This window comes from Coptis chinensis, chromosome 4, assembly GCF_015680905.1.
Source record: "Coptis chinensis isolate HL-2020 chromosome 4, ASM1568090v1, whole genome shotgun sequence".
NCBI classification, from domain to species: Eukaryota; Viridiplantae; Streptophyta; class Magnoliopsida; order Ranunculales; family Ranunculaceae; genus Coptis; species Coptis chinensis.
Genome location: NC_141459.1, coordinates 53924460 through 53932737, shown reverse-complemented (window position 1 = coordinate 53932737; position 8278 = coordinate 53924460).

Below are 8278 nucleotides of genomic sequence, written 5' to 3'. Positions count from 1 at the left end.
TGGATTTCAATAATTTTCATACTCTGCATGAACTGGAATACCCGCCTGGTTTTGCTCATATTGCAACTGACACTAAGAAGCTTCATTTCATTGATTTGGGTCAGTTACATAATCAGGATGATTACTCTTATAAAAGACAAGAGATATCACAAGGGGTTGCAGCCAAGGATAAGATGATACATGATCGGGAGAATGTCAATGAACTAGTTGATAGTTTCTTTGAGGCAGATCGCGAATCAAGAAGAAAAACTCCTATTCATGATGAAGGTGAGGTCGTGGTTGAACGCCCAAACACACAGCACAAGAGTTCTGCTGGGAAAGGCAAAAAGCTTCAGTCGGTTAAGGGTCCCGGGCCGTATTTAAGGTTTCCATGAGTCTACTTGCTTGGAACAGTCGAGGGAGTGGCCGCCTTCGATGATGGAAGAGCTGAAAAAAAAAATCAGAGTTGTCAGGCCTTTCTTTATGTTTGTTATGGAAACTAAGTGTTATGTAAATAAAGGTGTCAGACTTATTAAAAGGTTAGGAGATTTCGAGTCTTTTGTAGTTCCAAGCTGCGGTTTGTCTGGTGGGTTGTGGATCTTTTGGGAAAAATCTGTGGTTGTAGATGTGTTGATGTATGATTCTGGTTCATTCATCAGAAAATAGCGAAGCAAACCGAATGGGGTAAAGGAATGTTTCTTTTTGTCTTGTGTCTATGGTAATTCTAAATCTTGTGTTAGGAGATTACAGTGGCCTGTTCTTGCTATGTTTAAGCCTAACAATAATGAATCATGGTTGCTCATGGGAGATTTTAATGAAATAACTTGTCCAGAGGAAAAATGTGGGGGAAAACCTTTTAATTATCCTAAAGTGAGGTTTTTCTTGGATATGATTGATGAGTGTGAGCTGTTTGATTTAGGTTTTGTTGGTAGTATTTACACTTGGACAAATAAAATGTAATGGGAACCCACGAGAATATGGGAACGAATTGATCGCATGATGGCAAATGAAGGTTGGCGTTCAACTTTCTCTGGGTAGTAGTTCATCATGAGTTGGCCACCACTTCGATCATAAGTTTCTGATTTTAAAATTGCTACAAGACGGGTTATGATTAGAAGGCCGTTCAGGTTTGAAATAATGTGGGCTTTGATGGGTGTCGAGAAACATAAGAGATGCCTTTCACAAGCAGTTGCAAGGTTCTCCTTCTTTTGTACTATGTAAGAAGCTGCAAAATTGTAAAGAGAATTTAAGATGGTGGAATAAACATGTTTTTGGAGATGTCGAACATAAGTTGGACTGTGTTCTACAGAGGCTGAGTGAGATTCAACGTTTGATAGAGAATCACAACGACACAGATGATTTATTCAGGGTGGAGAATGAATTGATGCTGGAACATAATGATATTCTGGTACAGAAAGCAAATCATTGGGGGCAGAAAGCTTGTCTGGATTGGTTCCAATTTGGAGAACAGAACACAAGGTTCTACCATAATATGGTAAGTTGTCGTAGACAAAGAAATTACATACACTCAATCAAAGATACTAATGGTGCCATTTTAACCGAACGGCGACGATAGGGGATAGGCTCGTGGCTTTTTGAAGACACAATGACTACTTCGACCCTCGTTCTTACGTCTCCAGATTTTCAATGTTCCAAATTTCCATCACTTGATCTAATCGGAAAAAGCAAATCTGTTAAAAGGAGTTGATACTGATGAAATTGTCAATGCTCTGAAGCATATGAAGCCTTTTAAATCTCCAGGACCGGATGGATATCAGGCATTCTTTTTTCAGCATTTTTGGAATTTGGTGGGGGATCAAGTAAGTGCAACAGTAAAGTCTTTTTTTCCTTTCGGGATCTTTCTCCCTGCAGCTAAATCATTCCTTCATTGCTTTAATTCCAAAAATCATGAATCCTTCTCTACCGGAACATTTTCGGCCAATCAGTTTGACAAATGTGGTTTATAAAATTATCTCTAAGATTATTGTCAATCGATTGAGACCTATCCTCCAAAGAATCATTGGTCCATTTCGATTTGCCTTCTTACCCAAAGCGTAGTATTCATGACAATGTTTTGCTTGCAAATGAATTTTATCATAAGATAAGAGGCCATGGGAACGAGAAAAGCGAAATATTTTGCTCAAAGATTGATATCAGAAAGCGTATGATAAAATTGAATGGAGTTTTCTCATGGGGTGATGCTAGCTAAGTTCGACTTTCCGTGGATTGGATTAACAAGATACTATTTTGTGTTGAGAATGTTTCTTATTCGGTGTTACTCAATGGTGCTTTGACATGGTTTTTAAGCCATCTAGAGGACTAAGATTGGGGTGATCCCCGTCAAGCCCTATCTTTTTATTTTTATGTTCAGAGCTACTATCTTTGAATTTCTTGAAACTGAACGAGAAGGGCTTATACATGGTTGTAAATTGGGCATTCTCACAACCCGGTTTCTCACTTAATGTATCACGGATGATCTTTTTAGTATTGGGTAAGTGTGGTTTTGAGGAGCGGCATCATTTGAACAATCTTCAAGGAGTATCTTGTAAAGTTTCAGTCGGACTATTAATAGAGCCAAATCGCAAATAATTCATCACCCCAAATTGCATCGAAGGTTTGTTTACTTCTTGAGAAAAAGTTTCATGATGCCATCGACTTCGGTCATGCCACTGTACTTGGGAGTACCACATTTAACAGGCAAGGGTAGAGTTCAAAGGTTTTCTCCTCTTTTGGAAAGATTTCAAAGGAAACTGGCAGGTTGGAAAGCGAGTTGTTTATCTAAGGCTGGCCGACTTACTCTAGTAAATTCAGTTTTATCTTCACTGCCTACTCATATGATGTCCTGTACAATTTTACCTGCACGGATCCTGGATCGAATGGAGATTATCCGAAGATCTTTCTTATGGGGTCATACACCAGAGACAAGGAAACTGCATTTTTTTCCATGGAGGGTAGCATGTATGTCAAAGAATAATGGTGGACTGGGCATCAAGGAACTACAGTTACAAAATTATGTTTTACTGGCAAAGAAAGGATGGGATCTTCAATCCCACATCTTTATGGGCACCGCAAATGAAACAGAGGTACTTTCACAACTCCAGTTTTTGATGGCAGAAGTCAAATCTAATTCATCTGTTATGTGGAAAAACATTTGTGCAACACGAAACATTCTCAATGCTGGATCGGTTTGGAAACTGGGTAATGGTACTTCTATTAACGCATGGGAGGAAAAATGGATTCCACATACTGAGGATTTGCCTGAAATTACTTGAAACCACACTTGGTCCTTTTCGTTTTGTTTCGACTTCATTAACATGGACACTAATACTTGGGACTGGGGAGAGGTTAAATGAATTTTGGCCAGAATATGTTGAAAGAATTGTTTCGATAATTTTAACGCCAAATGAGAAGGATACTTTGATCCGGAAATGGGAGGACCATGGAGAATACTCGGTGAAGTCCGCGATATAATGGTTGCATCCAGTTGATTACACCAAATGTACACTTAATCGGGATAATAATTTTTTAGACGGGTTTGGAAGATGAAAGTTTCGTTCAAACAAAGATTTTTCATATGGCAATGCTTGCAAGGTGTCGTCCCAACAAATGGATTTTTGGCATCTCATCATTTTCAAGTTTATCCCGATTGCACTTTGTGTGAGTGCTTTTCCTCAAACTCAAAATCATGTTTTCTTTGAGTGTTCTTTTGCTCGAGCTATTTGGTGTGGCACAAATTTTAGTGGCCCGGTTGATCGAGAAGTATGAATGTTGGTAGTTTTAAGGACCGTTTATTATGTTTATTGAAATATATAAGGACGAGGGCAAAATGGGGAGGTACAATCTTTGCTACTTTGTGGGGGTTTTGTGGTTTATTTGGATCGCGAAATGAAACAAGGTTTCAAGGTAAAAGCGCCGCATCCGTCTCGATACATCCACAGGCGTTGAAACACATACAACCGTTATGGAAGTCATGTTCGGCAAAAGCATAAAGAACAAATGCTTGTATATATTAAATGGTTTCCACCAAATGCGGACATGGTTAAACTGAATCTGACGGGGGCTTCTATTGGGAATCCGGGATCTGCAAGTGGAGGATGTATTCTCGTGGATGTTGGGTCGTTTCATTATGGGAGCTTCGATTCCAATTTTCTTAAACCGATAATGAAGCGGAATTTGTCGCTCTCTTTATATGGACTCCAAATTGTGTTAGAAGCGGGATATCGGAAGTTGGAGGTTGAAACAGATTCTCAATTGCTTTATAAAGTTTTAAAGGATGAAATCATTGATTGTCACCGGGTCACTAGCTCGAATTACTATTCAGATTAAGTTAGTGCTCTGCAAATTCCATGAAGTGCACTTGGTTGGGTTTATCGGGGAAGCAAATGGTGCTGCAGATGCACCGGCTTCGCATGCAGCTCATCAAGTAAACAACTTTCGTTCGGCGGTCAAGATCGATGTACATTTTCATCCGGACCTGCTTTCGAGATCTTTCTTTCCTTCCGCCCGTTCTCGTCGGTGTGGTGGCATGATCCCCCAATGGTTGTAAATATGCAAGTCCTTTATGATGTATTAGGGTTATGTAAATTACGTTTGGTATAATAAAGGTTTATTCTTAACAAAAAAAAAAAAAAACAACAAGATATTGAGAGATGCATCCCCTTCCATTGAGGAGCTCTACCGGAGGTTAAAGCAACGCCGTGGAATTGGTTTGTAGGCTCTTTGGCAAGAAGATGACCTCGGTTCAGAGGCCCAGTTGTTGATTGGGCTGGAGTCATAAGGGGTAACCAATATACATAGCTTTATATGGGTTCCCTAGTGTAGGCAAGAGATGTAAAGAAATGGAGTTTGTCTCAATTAGGGGTGCCAACGTGTCGGTTTTGGGTCGGGTCTTAGCGGTTTCGGTTTGGGTTTTACTATTTGCGGTTTTATCAGTTTCAGTTCTCAATGGTTTTAGTATGAGAATTTTAGAACCCAACCTAAAACCATAAAAACCCATGAGTTTTTATCGGTTTCGGTTCTAATTCGGGTCTTTATTATTTATTATGATTATTAAATAATTTCAATCATTTAAATACTAAAACTTGCATTGTTTTTATTTTTATTTTCTTATTTTTCTACATGATAATATTTTATATATAATTAGTGATGTATCAACAATCATATTTACATCAATTTATGAATATGTATCAATCATACACGTTAAAACATTTACTATTCATGTGATAATTTAAACCTTTGATATAGAAATTAAAATAATCAAATATCTAACCTTATAATTTTGATTTTTTTTTTAAGTACATACACATATATTTGTTTCCTTGTATTAACTCGATCGTGTACACGTGCAATCACATATATTTGTTACATTGATATATTTTATGTGCACACATATATTTGTACACGTGTATTAAGTCGCATTTTAAATCGAACATGCGAGTATATGCATCTTACAATTACGTCTCATCACTAATTTTTAACATGAACACTATATATTGGTTTATAATAAATGCGTGTACCACAATATATTAAACATGTGTATCCTATTTAAATATACACGTGCATAAGTTAATAAATATAAAATGTATTAGTTAATTCATAATATACACGTTGATATTATTATTAACAATCTATGATACACTTGTTTAACGTATAATTATAAAATATACATTTAACAACACACATTCACTATTATGCTATATATATTTAATAGACTTTTACACATAAAAAATATATTTTATCTTATGATGTATGAGTTTGATTATCTTAAATGTAATATAATATTAAATTTTATATATCGAAATCATAATAATCGGTTTCGGTTTCGGTTCGGGTACCCATGGGTTTTTTACTATTCGGTTCAACAGTTTCGGTTCTTTATCAGTTCGGTTTTTAATGACCTATTTTAAATGGTCTAATTTTTTAAGACCCAGAACTGGAACATTCGGTTTCGGGTAATCGGGTACCCATTGGCACCCCTAGTCTCAATGTTGGTGGAGCAGTGGTGGTAATTGGTAAAAATGTTGTAACTTCACCCTCTTCATGAAGCCTAGAAGCGAGATTCGTTTACTACTTTTACTCAAAGCCCAAAACTGATATATATCAGATATATAGGAAATATCGGAGATATCTATTTTTTTGTTGACCAGTCAAAATTTTGTTTCGAAAATATCCTCGATTATATCAAAAATATCGGCAATATATTGATCAAAGTCAACAATATCGATCAAAATCAATAATTTATATTGAATATATCAGTTGATATATATCATTATATCGGAAATTGCTACATATATCAGAAAAAAAAATTTCAATATTCAGTTGAGATATATCAAATATATCTATATCGGTATACCAAAAAAACGATATATATATTGGAGATATTTTGGGTCTTGCTTTTACTTGATTTGATGCTTCAACACAAGCAATAAATTCTGCTTTCGTAGTGGAGGCCTATGAACTAAGCAAAGACAATCCTTTCAATTATTAGTAAGTTGTCATGCTGACACACTAACATGCCCGGTGTATCGAACAGTATTGCAAGCTTATGACCATATTATAAAGATTTGCACCCCCAAGATTTTTAAAAAAGTTATATTACGGCACCCCTTAGCTGAATTACTATGTTACTCTTGCACCGATACATGATTTCACTCTAGTAGCATTCATCTAACCATAGTACAAAATATCAGGATATGGCAAAATATCGATTTTTGATTTATAGATATGTATCATGGATATATTCCTTTGGGGATATTTGACATTGTTTCATATGTAAATATATTATCGTAGATATATCCAAAATATCAATAAATATCATGGATATTGTGGATATTTATTAATATATCTTGAATTATAATGGTAAACTAGCTTGTAGGCCCGTGCATACGCACTAGCTCTCTTGAAAACATTTAGATTTTTTTTAGAAAATTGGGACTACCATTTTAGTCGATAACCCATTTTAATTTTCTAACAAATTATTTTTAATGAAGTTTTAATTAAGTTTTAAAAACCTATTTTTTCAATTGGGAGAGACATTCTGTTTTAATAGGAGAAGGATTCCCGCTTTAATTAAAAGTGCTAGAATTTGTTTTAATAGGAGATGACGTAGAATTTTAATAGAGCTCGAAAAATATCCCTTGTGGAAGCTTTAATATTAAGATATAGATATAGATATTAAATAAAATTGTTACATACACCAAATATTGCCAAATATCGCAATATATCTTAAAATATCGATAATATCGTCAAAATATCACCGAAATTTGCAGTTGTAAATATCTCTAAGCATATCACGATATTTACTTATCTTTTGTTGAAATCTCGATATATATATCGCGATATATCACGATATTTTGTACTATCCATCTAACTACTTTAAAGAGCGCGCCCCCACTTACAGTTTTTTTTTATACGCCATTTTTTCGTTTTTTCGATTTTGCCCTCGCCAAACACTATTATTACAACTCATGCCACAGCCCATGCCATCTGAAATTTCGACAATTTCAAAGGAAATTATAGACAAATTTTCACACTATTATTACAACCCATCCCACAAGTGCACAACCTATGCCATCTGAAATTTTGACAATTCTATCTAAAATTCCGAACAAATTTTCAGATTTTTTTTTTATCCCGACAAATTTAACATATTTAGTCTAAATTAGTGGGTTAGTGGGACCTCTTTACATTTAGAGCAACAAATCGGGTCGGGAATTAAAATTTTTAATGATCGATTCAAATTTGAATTTTGGAATCAGGGTTTTTTATTAACTCGATTGATTTCGATTTCGAATAGATAATATAAAATAAGTGTGAAAAACAACAGGCACATCGCGTGTGCCAGAATAGGTTTTACGCTCATCGAGCGTGCCCAGAATGCTAGTATAGCTTAATGTCCATCTACACATGGAAGTAATCATCTCCCTGAAATGTCAATTTTCGAAACGTCACAATTCCCTTAAATATTTTGTACCAACAACAACTGAGAGATCCCTAGACCCCAGTAGAACCATCCGTTGTATCAACACCATAATGTTTAAGGCAAGGCCCAAAATATCGAATTCGGTGAATGTTTTGATGTACCCAAAAACCGATATATATCGGAAATATTGGAGATATCTATTTTTTTGTTGACCAGTCAAAAATTTGTTTTGTATGTCGATATATCAGAAATATCGTCGATTATATCAAAAATATCGTCAATATATCAGTCAAAGTCAACAATATTTAGTCAAAGTCAACAATATCGGTCAAAGTCAACAATTTATATCGTATATATCGGTCGATATATATCGTTATA